The 14120-nt window shown below is 37.6% G+C and overlaps 2 non-coding genes across 2 annotated transcripts; one reads left to right on the top strand and one right to left on the bottom strand.

The window, feature by feature from the left end:
* The first annotated feature begins 9456 nt into the window (after positions 1–9456).
* LOC127124574 (small nucleolar RNA R71) lies at positions 9457–9563 on the top strand. The gene has a single exon (XR_007804050.1). It is a non-coding gene; the product is annotated as a small nucleolar RNA R71 (small nucleolar RNA).
* Positions 9564–13658: 4095 nt separating this feature from the next.
* LOC127124492 (small nucleolar RNA R71) lies at positions 13659–13765 on the bottom strand. The gene has a single exon (XR_007803977.1). It is a non-coding gene; the product is annotated as a small nucleolar RNA R71 (small nucleolar RNA).
* Positions 13766–14120: the final 355 nt, after the last annotated feature.

Genomic DNA, 14120 nt, shown 5'->3' with positions numbered 1-14120 from the left:
CATTATCTCAGAGTAGCTTCAATGTCCGACACATCATCTCAGAACTAGCTAGCATGTGAGAGACTGATACCATCTATTTAAGTGTCTTACTATCAACATCCAAGACACTTCACTCACATTCATCTGCACTTGCAAAATAGTTTTCATCTCCAAAATGTCATCTTCATCATTATACAGTGTCAACGTTCACTGCAACGGTGAAACTTTTGAGTCTGAGCTTCATGGTTTTTGTTTTAGAAACACTGATACCATTAGAGTCACGATGAAGAGAAATGCAACCTTTTTGCATTTGAAAAAAAGAATACAATCCTTTATAGGATCAGGTATTGTGTCAAAGATGACATATCAAAATCCTATATTTTTTGAGAATGGTCAATGCAAGTTTTTCCCCCTTAAGATACGAGACGATGAAGATGTTCAAAACATGTTTCTTAGTCATGAACATTCAGGCATGGATTGTATCGAGTTGTACATTACTCTACAACCATGTATATCGTCTCAACAGTCTCAACTAACCGATCAAGATGCAGCTGGTGAAGATGCTGCAGATGATGCACAATGGTCAGATGAACTCAACCCAGAAGCAGAAGTAGAAGTCGACGTTGTTGATGAAGAAGAAGAGGAGACTGAGATACAGGTTGATCACATCCTGAACAACAACGATGAAGATGAGGCTCAACCACCACCAATACCTCCTAGTCATGCCTACAATCCTCCTCAACATATGACAAATATGGATCTTCACGACGATGAAACGTCCGACAGTGTCTTCTATAATCCGTATCCGAGACCAGTAGGCGAATTAAAGGTGGGAGACATGTTTCGTACCAAAGAAGAATGTGTCTTGGCAATCAAAAAATTCCACATGAACAACTTTGCTGACTTTACAGTTGCGTTGCAACTAACGTTGAACAAGATCACCGTAAACTAAGCACAGCTTTGATATGTCAAGACATTCTGCCATTGGTAAATAAAGACCCATCAGTGAAGGTGAGTATAATTATATCCCATATCCGAACAACATATAATTATACTCCATCTTACAAGAAAGCATGGATTGCAAGGACAAAGGCTGTTGAACAGGTTTTCGGCAACTGGGAGGATTCATTCAAGGAATTACCACGGTTTTTATGGGCACTAAAAACTTATGTCCCAGGAACTGTGGCAATTCTAGAGACAGTGCCAGCAATGATGCCAGACGGAACCTGTGCTACATGTAATAGAATATTTCACCGTCTCTTTTGGGCATTTGACCCGTGCATCAAAGGTTTCGCTTTCTGCAAACCTCTCCTGCAAATTGATTGCACCTGGTTATATGGAAAATACAAGGGTACTTTGCTCATGGCAGTTGCACAAGACGGTAACAACAATGTATTTCCCATTGCCTTTGCTCTTGTTGAAGGTGAAACGGCTGGTGGATGGGGTTTCTTTCTTCGACATCTCAGAACGCATGTCGCTCCACAAGCCAATCTATGTTTGATTTTAGATAGACATGCTGCCATTGAAAGTGCCTACAACAACCATGACAACGGATGGCATGATCCTCCTTCTACACATGTCTACTGTATCAGACACATTGCACAAAACTTCATGCGTGTTATAAAAGATAAGAATCTTCGCAAGAAGGTGGTGAATGTTGGGTATGCTTTAACTCAACCGTCATTTCAATATTATCGTGATGAGATTCGACTGTCTAATGAAGACGCGGGGAGATGGATAAATAACATCCCAGTAGAGCAGTGGACAAGAGCATTTGACGGTGGTTGCCGATGGGGCCACATGACAACAAACATTGTGGAATGCATGAACGGGGTTTTCAAAGGGATTCGAAATCTGCCAATAACCGCCTTGGTAAGATCAACCTATTATAGGTTGGCTTCTATGTTCGTAACCAGAGGTGAAAGATGGAGTGCAGTGTTAATGTCCGGACAAGTATTCAGTGAGTGTTGCATGAAGGTCATGAAAGAGGTGAGCATCAAAGCTACGACACACGCTGTAACAGTGTTTGACCGTCATAGACAAAATTTCAGCGTCCAGGAAACAATGGGCAACAACGAGGGGAGACCAAATTTAGCCTACGCTGTTAGACTACACAGAAGTTGGTGCGATTGTGGAAAATTTCAGGCCTTCCGCATACCTTGCTCCCATGTCATTGCAGCATGCGCTTATACTCGTCAAGACGCTTACACCCATTTATCTGATGTGTACAAGGCCTGCACCATCATGAATGTATATAGTCAAAGCTTTTCAGTACTACCAATGGAGGATTACTAGCCTCCATATGAAGGAGATATTGTTTGGCACAATGCACAAATGCGTAGAAAGAAGAAAGGAAGGCCAAACAGCACACGTATCAGAACAGAGATGGATTCCACAGATAAAATGATAAGATTATGTAGTATCTGTCGTCAACCAGGACACAACAAAAACAACTGTCCCAATCAAGGAGCATCATCTAGATCTTAAGATTTTTGTAACATTTTATTTAGATCTTAAGCTTTTTTTAACATTTTATCTAGATCTTAAGCTTTTGGTAACATTGTATTTCTGTAACAATCAATCATTATATATCATTAAGTTCTTGTCACAACGAGTTTCATAACCAACATCAGTACAAAACATCTGAAAACATAAATAATTCTAACTGATTACAACAATCAAATTAATGTCGTCTCGACCGAACATCATTTCCCTAGCATCCTTATCAGTCTTCATTCGCACCCAACCAAAGATACTGTCAAGTCTCTCAATACTTCTGATTTTTTCCCCTTCTGGTATTTTCTCGTCTAACCATCGAACCAGCTCCCTCTTCAGTTGATCTAACGTGGTGATGTTCCAAAACAGCATCACCAATTGAGGTTTGTCTCTCGCATAAATCACCTTACCGTATCGATGACGAACACCAAACATGATAGCCAAATGATTATATGAGTTATGGAACAATAGGTTACACAACGCATCTATTTATAAGACAAAAAAGGCATTTTATGAGGGACTCGCCAATTGAGTTGGCGACTCCTCTTAAAACCTACACATAGGCGCCAATTGGATTGGCTAGGGCATCTGCCCTAGCCAATCCAATTGGCGCCTCCATTCAAGTTTTAAGAAGAGTCGCCATATGAACAAATTTCATGTTCATCAAAAATCCATTTGAAACTTGGAAGCTCATCATTCATTTCAAAACATTATAGGTCATTTTGACAGAAACCCTAATTTTGGGTCAACTTCGCAGGGACCTAACTCACTCATTTTTAATTATTTTGAGGTGGGACCAAGTGCATTGGAAAATTTAAGATGTCTACTTCAGTTGTTATGTTGGACAAAATTTCATAACTCTAAAAGAAACACATGAAATAATGTAAGACATTATAGGTCATTTTGACAGAAACCCTAATTTTGGGTCAACTTCGCAGGGACCTAACTCACTCATTTTTAATTCTTTTGAGGTGGGACCAAGTGAATTGGAAAATTTAAGATGTCTACTTCAGTTGTTGTGTTGGACAAAATTTCATAAATCTAAAAGAAACACATGAAATAATGCAAGACATTATAGGTCAGATAACAGTTCAAAAACTCAGAAGTCCAACTTCAACTGCCCATAACTTTCTCATAAAAAATCCAAATGATGAAAAATTTACATCCAAATTCATTGTCTTGAAAAGATATACAACTTTCATGTTGGAGGTTTTTTCATTTGAGCCTTTTTTTTTAAGGGAGTCGCCAATTGGATTGGCGCCTCCTCTTAAAAATAACACATAGGCGCCAATTGGATTGGCTAGGGCAGGTGCCCTAGCCAATCCCATTGGCGCCTCCTTGCAATTTTTAAGAGGGGTCGCCAATCCAATTGGCGCCTCCTCCTAAAAGTGGGGTATTTTGGGAATTTTCCTGAAAAGTGGGGTATTTTGGGAATTTTTTCGAAAATGTGGGTTATCTCGGTAAAAAAACCTAGAATGGATGCTGAAATTAGGGGTGGCAATTGGATCCATTAAGGCAAAATCCATCCAATCCATCCACCAAAAAATCCATCCAATCCATCCACTACATAAAAATTAAGTTAATGGATTGGATTAAATCCATCCATTTATAAGCATGGATTATCCAATCCATCCAACACATTTTAATGATCCAATGGATTTTTTTATCTAATTTAAAAAAAATGAATTTTTTCAAATATTAAAAAATTATTTTTTTGAAAAATACAAAATTAATTTTTTTTCTAAAAAAAAAACCGATTTTTTTTTAAAATACAAAAAATTGATTTTCTCCAAAAATTTTAAAATTATTTTTTTGGAAAATAACAAAATTCGATTTTACTTTCGAAAAAGTTATTTTTTTACGAATATAAAAAAAAATTCGAAAAAAAAAGTTAATTTTTAAATTAATTTTTTTCAAAAATACAAAAAATATATTTCTTTTCTCGAAAAAAAATATTTTTAAAAAAAAACTGAACTTTTTTCATTAAAGTACAAAAAAAATATTTTTTTTCTGAAAAATATAATTTTTTCAAAAAAGTAAGTGATTTTTTTCAAAAGTAAAAAAATTGAATTTTTCAAAAATACAAAAATTAATTTATTTAAAAAAATTATTTTTAAAAAGAAAAATGGATGGATGGATATCCATCCGTTAAAAATATGATAATGGATGGATTGGATGGATTTTATTCTTAATGGATGGATTGGATTGAATATTTTTAAGAAACTTTTAGTGGATTGTTAATGGACTAATGGATTGTTTTGATCCATCCATTAACGATCCAATCCATATCCATCCAACCCATCCATTTTGTCACCCCTAGCTGAAATAAGTGCTTGTTTTAATTGATTAAAGGCTTCAATACATTTTTCATTGAAAATGAATTCAACGTCTTTCATTAGAAGGTCGGTCAGGGGTTTTGTTATTTTAGAGATATCTTTGATAAAGCGTCGGTAGAAACCGGCGTGTCCAAGAAAACTACGGACTTCTCTAACTGTCTTAGGAGGGTTAAGATTTTCTATAACTTCTATCTTTGCTTGGTCGACCTCAATGCCTCTTTCAGATATTATATGTCCTAACATTATGCCTTCTTTAACCATAAAGTGGCACTTCTCCCAGTTTAACACAAGGTTAACTTCTACGCATCTCTCTAGGATTTTGTCAAGATTAATGAGGCAATTCTTAAAGTTGAACCCACATATAGATAAATCATCCATAAATACTTCCATAATTTCGTCGAGATAGTCTGCGAAGATTGACATCATACAACGTTGGAAAGTAGCTGGCGCATTACAGAGTCCAAACGGCATCCGTCTGTAAGCAAACATTCTGTAAGGACAAATGAAGGTTGTTTTCTCTTGATCCTCGGGGTGTATGGGTATTTGGAAAAATCCAGAATATCCATCCAGATAACAAAAGTAAGAGTGTCTGGCAAGACGCTCAAGCATTTGATCTATGAATGGAAGGGGGAAATGGTCTTTCCTAGTTGCCTTATTGAGCTTCCTATAATATATGCACATACGTCATCCGCCTTTTATACGTTTAGCTACATGCTCGCCCTTCTCGTTCTGCAAGACTGTAATGCCTCCCTTTTTGGGTACCACATGTACAGGACTTACCCATTTACTATCGGAGATCTGATAGATTATACCAACTTCTAGCAAATTAAGAACTTCCTTCTTTACCACCTCACTCATTACAGGAATGATTCTTCTATAATGTTCTCTGGAAGGTTTTGAATCCTCCTCTAGCGAGATCCTGTGCATACACACGGATGGGCTTATACCTTTTAAATCAGAGATTTTGCATCCTAAGGCAGAGGGGCATCTCCGTAAAACATTCAAGAGTTGGTTTGTCTCATTTTGGTTTAAGGTGGGACTAACTATTACTTGGCGGTTCATTTCTTTATCCAAAAACTCGTATCTTAGGTTCTTGGGCAGCTCCTTAAGTTCTTGAGCTAGTTTTTGAGAATTTGGTGAAAGGTCTGGGGTAAGATCCAAACATTCGTTAGTGTGAGGTTCTATTTCCTCTAGCTCGTCATCCTTTTCATTCGAGTTTGAAAATGGTTCGATCACCGGTTCTTCTCGATCAAATTCCCTTATGAATTCATCTATGATATTGATCGTGTAACATGCATCTCCTATGATTGGTGCCATCAGAAACTTTGAAAGAATAAACTCTATCTTTTCATCCCCTACTTCGAAAGTTGATTTTCCTCTTTTAACATCTATTATAGCTCCGATTGTTGATAAAAATGGTCTACCTAAAAGGATAGGGATGTCGTCGTCTTCCTTGATATCCATGACCATAAAGTCTGTTGGGATATAAAGTTGACTGATCCTAACTGGGATGTCTTCTAAAATTGAAATTCTAGCATAGTCAGATTTCAGATGTTCTACTCCAAGTCATGACATCTGATCCAACATTGTAACTAATACTGCAAGACAGTTATTAAACCCTGTACTAATATGCACATGTTCACAGATGTCACGACATCTGCTTCCATATCACCCTAGAATGGAGGAACACTTAGTTCTGTGCATCTGGTAGAAAGACTCAGCAGAGATCATCCATAGCACCAAATTCTGTTATTTTCCTACACAGTTATCAGCAAGATGTCTCAATAGTGATTTGAGCATCAACTGTTACATTATTCCAGTTTGCTGGCCTTGTACATGTATTTCCTAAAATAAAGGTTGAACACATTAATCTAATTTCCACTTATTAGATTGCTAACAAATAGACTATTTGTTAGGTTCATTAATTGTAGGTTAGTAGTTGGTTTCCTGGATTTTAGCTCAGCTGTTGGATTCCTAAAGAATAGCCAGAGAAAAATACTGAACAGAAAAACCAATCATCCTACACTTTAGCACATGCTGTTGAGAATGAATGTCACAACATTCAGTTCGACAGCCAAAACATATGCTGATTCTGTTATGTTCCTGAAAACGGACAGTGCTAAATTTGTTGTACTGTGAAAAGACCAACCAGTCTCTACCTCAGTATCAGCCTACAGGAACAACTGTCAAGACATCCAGTTTGACAGTTTCACACTGATCCTTTGGCCAGGTCTGTTATCCTCGTGAAGACCAGACTTAAGTAAATACTGAACTGAAACCAACTTGCCTATTATTCAATATATGCTGTCACTGATGGATGTCACAACATTCTGATTGACATTCAAACAGCAGGCTATATCCCAGGTCTGTTATTATTTTGATAAGTAGACTGAAATACCAGCTGAGTTATGGCAAAAGGATTATACCATGCAGAAGGAAAACAAACACAGGAAATTGTTAACCCAGTTCGGTCCAACATGACCTACATCTGGGGGCTACCAAGCCAGGAAGAAGATCCACTATCAGCAGTATTAATTCAGAGTTAAACTCCCCCGTTTACAACTCTTCACTTAATCCCTACCCAATGCAATCTACACCTAGGAACTCCTAGATAGAAACCTCCAGTTTCCATTCCTATCACTACAAATACAATGTAATGTTGAAACAACTTGAACTTGCTTCACAGCTTCATTCAAGACCATAATCACTCTTGCCTACAGGCTTTGAGTTACAAATACTCTCAGCTTTGACCACTGAGAAACACATGGTAGCCTTCCCACAAGTTGGGAGGTTTACCTCACACACACCCCTAAATTTTCATTCTATGAGGCTTATAAAAACTAGGTTACAATATGCTATTTATAACCTAATCACCCAACTGGATTTGGGCCTTCAGAAGTCGCAGCAAACTTCTCCTTTGCTGTTACAAAGTCAGCAGAAACTTTCTGCTACAATCAAGGTCTTCAATCCTAAAATCTCTCCATATATATCTCCTTATTTTGAGCCTATATATATTCTGATTGAGTCTTTAAGACCTCCACATGGGAGTTAGGATATTCACCAAATATCCTCACTAATCCCGGAATATATACTGAATTAATTAATTCAGTTTTCTACACATGTGCAATGTCACAGACATGATGTCGTGACATCATACATGACATGTTGGTCCAGATGTTGAACTTCTTCAACCCAACATATTAAAACAACAGAGATGATTACATTATTTGTTTTACAAAATTACTGCCAATCCTAAGGTATTAACAAAAATGCCTACAAGGTACTTAACAGACCTATCGGCTAATTGGAGGGACATCTTAGTTGGTTGTAATTCTCCTAAGTTTAACCTTTTACACACACCTAAGGGCATTAAACTCACATTAGCGCCTAATTTTAGGAAAGCTTTGTCGATCACATGACTCCCTAGAATGCAACGTATAGAAAAACTACCAGGGTCTTTCTCCTTCTTAGCAAGTTTATTCTCGGAAATAAAGTTGCATTCCAAGGGTTTGGGATTGTCAAGCCTACGCTTGTTGGTTAAGATGTCTTTGAGAAATTTGGCGTAAGATGGAATTTGGGTGATGGCTTCGGTAAAAGGAATCTCTACATGAAGGTTCTCTATTACTTCTATAAATTTTTGGTATTGGTTATTGATTTTGGTTTGTTTAAGTATTTGCGGATATGGGATTGGTGGTTTGTACGGGGGTGGTGGTTTGTAAGTTTTATTCTTGGCTTCTCCTTCTTGCTCGACTTGTTTTTCGGGTTCCACCGGTTCCTCTTCTTGGTTGGTAGGTATATTTTCTTTAGAAGTTTTGGACTCGCTCATTTCTGGGTTATGAGGCCCTTCGTAAGCGGTACCACTTCGTAATGAGATAGCGTTAGCTTGCCCTCGAGGGTTTGTTTGAGGTTGTCCAAGGAATTGTCCTCCAGGTGTAGTTTGTGGGGCTTGGTTTTGTGCTGCATGTGAGATCTGGGTTTCAAGCATCTTGTTGTGAGTGATTAACTGATCAACCTTGGTCCCTAATTGTGTTATCAGTTCGTTTATGTGAATGTTTTGGTTTAGGAATTCTTTATTTTGCTGAGTCTGGCCTGATATAAAGCTCTCCATGATCTTCTTAAGGTTAGGCTTCTGAGGCACAGTTTGCATAGGTTGATTTGGTTTTTGGGCTTGATAACCTTGTGGTCTCTGAGGTGCATAACCTTCTGGTTTTATAGGAAAAATTCAGGTGATTCTTCCATCCAGGGTTGTAAGTGTTTGAAAATGGGTTACCTTGGGCGTAATTCACTTGGTCGGTGTTCAGGTCGTTCAAAAGGTTACACGTCGCCGATTCGTGTCCTTTAGATCCACAAAGTTCACACTCTATGTGGACTATCGTTGCGGTGTTAGTGTTTATAGACATATGTTCGACCTTAAGGGCTAAAGCGTCCATTTTTGCCTGCATCATGTCCATAGAGCTTATCTCATGTATTCCACCTTGGGTCTCCTTTTTCTCTATTGATGCTCGTCCAGTTCCCCATTGGTAATGGTTTTGGGCCATATCCTCAATTAGGTCACAAGCTTCAGGGTAAGGTTTGTTCATCAGTGCTCATCTTTGTGTTATAATGGAGTCCATTGTAGAAGGTATGAACGATCAGCCATTGTCCTAGGCCATGGTGTGGACAGACTCTTAATAGCTCTTTGTATCTCTCCCAAGCTTCAAAGAGTGATTCTCCTTGGTTTTGAGTAACTCTAGTTATTTGGTTTCATAGAACAGCAGTCTTACTAGGGGGAAAATATCTAGCAAGGAATACTCTTCTAAGGTCTTCCCAGGTAGTTATTGAGTTAGCCGGAAGTGAATCCAACCATGAACGTGCTCTATCCCTGAGGGAGAAAGGAAATAATCTCAAACGGATCGCATCAGGTGAAGCACCGTTGGATTTAAAAGTGTCTGTCAGTTGGATAAAGACTTTTAAATATTGATTTGGGTTCTCAGTAGCGAGACCCGCGAATTGGTTTTGCTGCACTAATTGCAGTAAATATGGTTTTAGTTCGAAATTGTTGGCAGGAATGAGGGGGTTTACTATACTCGAACTAGGTTCCACGTCAGAAGGTTGGGAAAATTCCTTAAGAGGTCTCCAGTCGCGATTCTCGTCCATAGCTTTCTTAATTTGGATGAGTAAGAGGCGTGTACGAGTGTAACATTCGGGTTCCGCTAAAGGATCTACTATATTTCCAGTACTACGGGTTCTTCGCATTTACTGGCTAATAATGCCTTAGTCTAGACGGTGTAACAACAGGGTACGAAATTTGAGGTAGTAGGTCCCCAGCAACGACGCCAAAAACTTGATCGCTATATTCGCAAGTGCACGAATCGCGTCAGAGTAATATAAAAGAATATTGATCCCACAGAGACTAAATCGTCAATCTATTGATTACTATCGTTATGATGTTTATCTAAGGCGGTACAAAAGAGATATTGATGTTGCAAAATAACAGTAAATAAAGAAAATAAATATAATGCAGGTAAAGACAGGCTTGAATGTATTTCACGTCAGTTAAGTGATGTTTTGATTGTCTAAATAGAACTACTTATGAGGCAATATTTTCTACTCTTGAAAAGAATCCATTTAACAGGAATTGTCGCTTTCGCGTATTCAGAACCGAGTTTACCCTTAAATTAAGGCCTTTTATTGTCACTTATAAAAGGTGCGCAGAACGCTAAAGTAGTAAACTTATTTTTAAGAAATAAGACTCGTAAACTTAGTTGAAAAGTGATTTTGATTTGGAAGTTTTACCCAAGGAGTTTCCTGATTTTAAATCTACCAACGTGTCTGAAAACAGTTTCAAAAATCGTTTTTCCTTAAAGTGATAAAAATTCCTAGTTAACTAAGCCAGAGTGCTTTCGCACTCCTTGAGTAGTTAAAACTAACCAAGTTTGTTTCAGAAAACTCAAATTAAAAATCAAAACAGCCTTTAATGTATTTCTACAGATTCAATATGTGAAACATCTCTTTAACCGCGATCCTTACATTCTAACCTTTGAAAGATTTAGCCAGACATGGTAAAACAAGCAAACACAACGATATTGATCATGATGAAAAGTTGGTTTAGAATGTAAGGCGTAAAGAACGAGTAAAGCGTGGACAGAAATTAAATAAAGTAAAGCGTGGACAGAAATTAAATAAAGTAAAGCGTGGACAAAAATTAAATTAAATAAAGTGTAGCAAGAAATTAAATTAAGTAAAGCATGGACAGAAATTAAATAAAGTAAAGCGTTTACAGAAATTAAATAAAGTAAAGCGTGGACAAGTAAAATAAATAAAAGTGATTAAATAAGAATCTGCTCCAAACGGAGGCTTTAAATTTGGTACAAGGAAGATAAACCTTTGACTCTGAAGATGAAGACGACAGCAAAATCAAAGTGACCCAACTCAATTACACTACGGTGCGATAACCCCCCGATGTGATGGATTACCGCTTTTATAGATGATAAATATAGTCTTAGTGTTTGATAACATGAAATAATATCACATTTTTGGACTCGATTTAATTAAATTATATTATTATTTGTTTCGATTCATTTCATTTTATTCGATATTACTTGGTATTTTTCCTTTTATTTGTCTCAGGTAATTTATTTGAAGCATAAGTGAAAAAGGAAGAAAAGGGGTGCAAAAAGATAATGAAAAGCAAAATCCACAAAAGCCCAGCCCACAATTACAAGCCAGGAGCGCTGAACCTGTGACGACCGCCACACAAGGTGTGACGAGCGTCACGCCTTACTACCTTGTGTTACGAGCGTAACACATGGTGTGACGCCCGTAACGCCTCTCTCCTATATTTTAGGCTCCAGAAGCGCAACAGAGGCACGTTGAAGCCTATTGTTACGCTTGACCCTTGGAACGTGAAGACTACTTTACGGAAAATACTTTTGGAAACCGTTACAAGGATACTAATATAAATAGTTGCTCTTAGCCAACCCTGAAGCCTCCCCGTCTTTTTCCGCCGTGCAAACATATTTTACAGCATCACTTTTCTGCAGCTTTCCACTTTTATTTGCAATTTTTATTTCCTTTTCCAGTCAATCTTTTAAGCACTAAATTAATTTTTCACACAATAGTTTCTACACCGGAAACTATTGTGTATCTTTTACTGGATCTAATCTTACGTTAGATCCTAGAATTTTATTCCTTCGCTTTTATTTTCCTGTCCGATTGAAGAATTCAAGAACAAATCCAATCGGTCTGTGGTGGAGTGTTCAAGATTGCTATTAATTACTCAGGTTCTTTAATTTATTGTTTTAATTTATATATGCCTTGCATTACTGTTTATTTATATTGTTTGCCTGATATGGTTTCATTTAAGCATGGTAATTGTTTAGACCTGTTTAGCATGTCCGGCTAATTAATTTAGATATCGGTATGTAAAGTAAGCGGAATGAAGGAATCAAAACTAAGTTGGTTTAATTTCATTTAAAAATAAAGTCACTCTTTTTATGGCCTCAATTTACAGCATTAATCCCAAAGTTTTCGTACGAGAGTAAAAGACATAAAGAAGTTAAAAGCAATAGAGCGAAAGTTTGAGTTTTTAACTGGACAGTGTAAATTGGACATTAATTCTAAATCAGGGCGAAAGCAATTTTTAGAGTTAATTAAATTCTAATCTTTTTCAAAAAGTATTTTTAAAGGTTAAATGTGAGGACGAGAGTTAAGCATTTAAGTTTAATTATATAATCTAAGTCAACAGAGCGAGAGTTTGAGACGAGGGTGTTTAAACGGTTATTATTTTAATAAAAAGAGTTTCTATAGATTCTATTGTTTTCAAATAAATGATTTTGGACTTAACTAATAAGTGACAGCTACGTTAATATAAAGTCATGGTCTATTCAACAGAGCGAGAGTTTGAGAAAAGGATTTTAATCAATAGTGTCTACTGAAAAGATTTATTTTAAAACCGAGAAACCAACAAAGATTTGACTCCCTAATTACGACGAACTACATACCGATATCCGCTTAATTGATATTTAATTTAGATCTAGTTTTAGTTTTACTTTTCCCCCGAACAATCAAAGTATCATCCGCCTTAGCTTTACGAAGTAACCTTAGAAAACGGTATATCGATTCATAAGTCCCTGTGGGATCGATATCTTTTAAAACTACGCGATAGAACTGTGCACTTGTAGTTAGTACCCCATTCGACTCATAAAGTCGCGATCAAGTTTTTGGCGCCGTTGCCGGGGACTTTTATTTAGTAGATATCGTAACTCTTCTGTTACGCTGTAGAGACTAAGGCAATTTTTATTTCTTCTTCTTTCGTTGATTTGTATGCCACACACTCGCTCACAAGGCGAGCCGTTTTACTTACGAATCAACGACATTGAACTATATCTCCGAGTCTTACGATGAATTCGGGAATATCGTGCTGCAAACAATCTCCCTCCTATCGAAGTGCCCGACCTCAAAAATCTTCTTCCTTCACCGATACCCGAGATGGCAGAACCAGCTCGTGCTCTTCGAGATTACGCCCCTCCATCGCAAGATGAGCTGCATTCGAGTATTGCTCCACCCGCAATCGAAGCAAACAACTTCGAACTTAAGCCTTCGCTGCTACAGGCAGTGCAACAGAATCAATTCTCTGGAAATCCTACCGAGGATCCAAACCTTCATTTATCCGTATTTGTCCAATACGCTGATACTGTTAAAGCTAATGGTGTCACTTCAGAGGCAATTCGACTTCGTCTTTTTCCTTTCTCGTTAAGAGATAAAGCTAGAAGATGGCTTCAGTCTCTTCCTTCCAACTCAGTCACAACATGGAATGAGTTGAAGAAAGTCTTTCTTGCCCGATATTTTCCTCCAAGCAAAACAGCTATGTTGAGAGCCCAGATAAATGGATTTAAATAGAAAGATAACGAGTCTCTTTTCAAAGCATGGGAAAGATACAAAGACATGATGAGACTTTGTCCACACCATGGTTTAGAGGACTGGTTAGTAATTCATACCTTCTATAATAGTCTCCTGTACAACACAAGATTAACAATAGACGCCGCTGCAGGTGGTGCGCTTATGGATAAACCTTATGCCGATGCTTATCAACTTATCGAAAGCATGGCCCAAAACCATTATCAGTGGGGAAGCGACCGAACAATGGTAGAAAAACCTCAAACGAAAAGTGGCATGTACGAGATAAGTAGCCTTGATCATTTGAACGCAAAAGTGGAAGCTCTGGCCCAGAAAATTGAAAGTTTGAATGTATCACCTCCAGCCACCGTGGTTGCGGCAACTCAGAATTGTGAAGTCTGTGGAATCCAAGGTCACACTCCTGCAGATTGT

The sequence above is a fragment of the Lathyrus oleraceus genome, chromosome 2 (genome assembly GCF_024323335.1).
Source record: "Lathyrus oleraceus cultivar Zhongwan6 chromosome 2, CAAS_Psat_ZW6_1.0, whole genome shotgun sequence".
NCBI lineage: Eukaryota > Viridiplantae > Streptophyta > Magnoliopsida > Fabales > Fabaceae > Lathyrus > Lathyrus oleraceus.
Note: the sequence above shows the minus strand (reverse complement) of the source record. Positions and strands in the feature narration are given on the sequence as shown.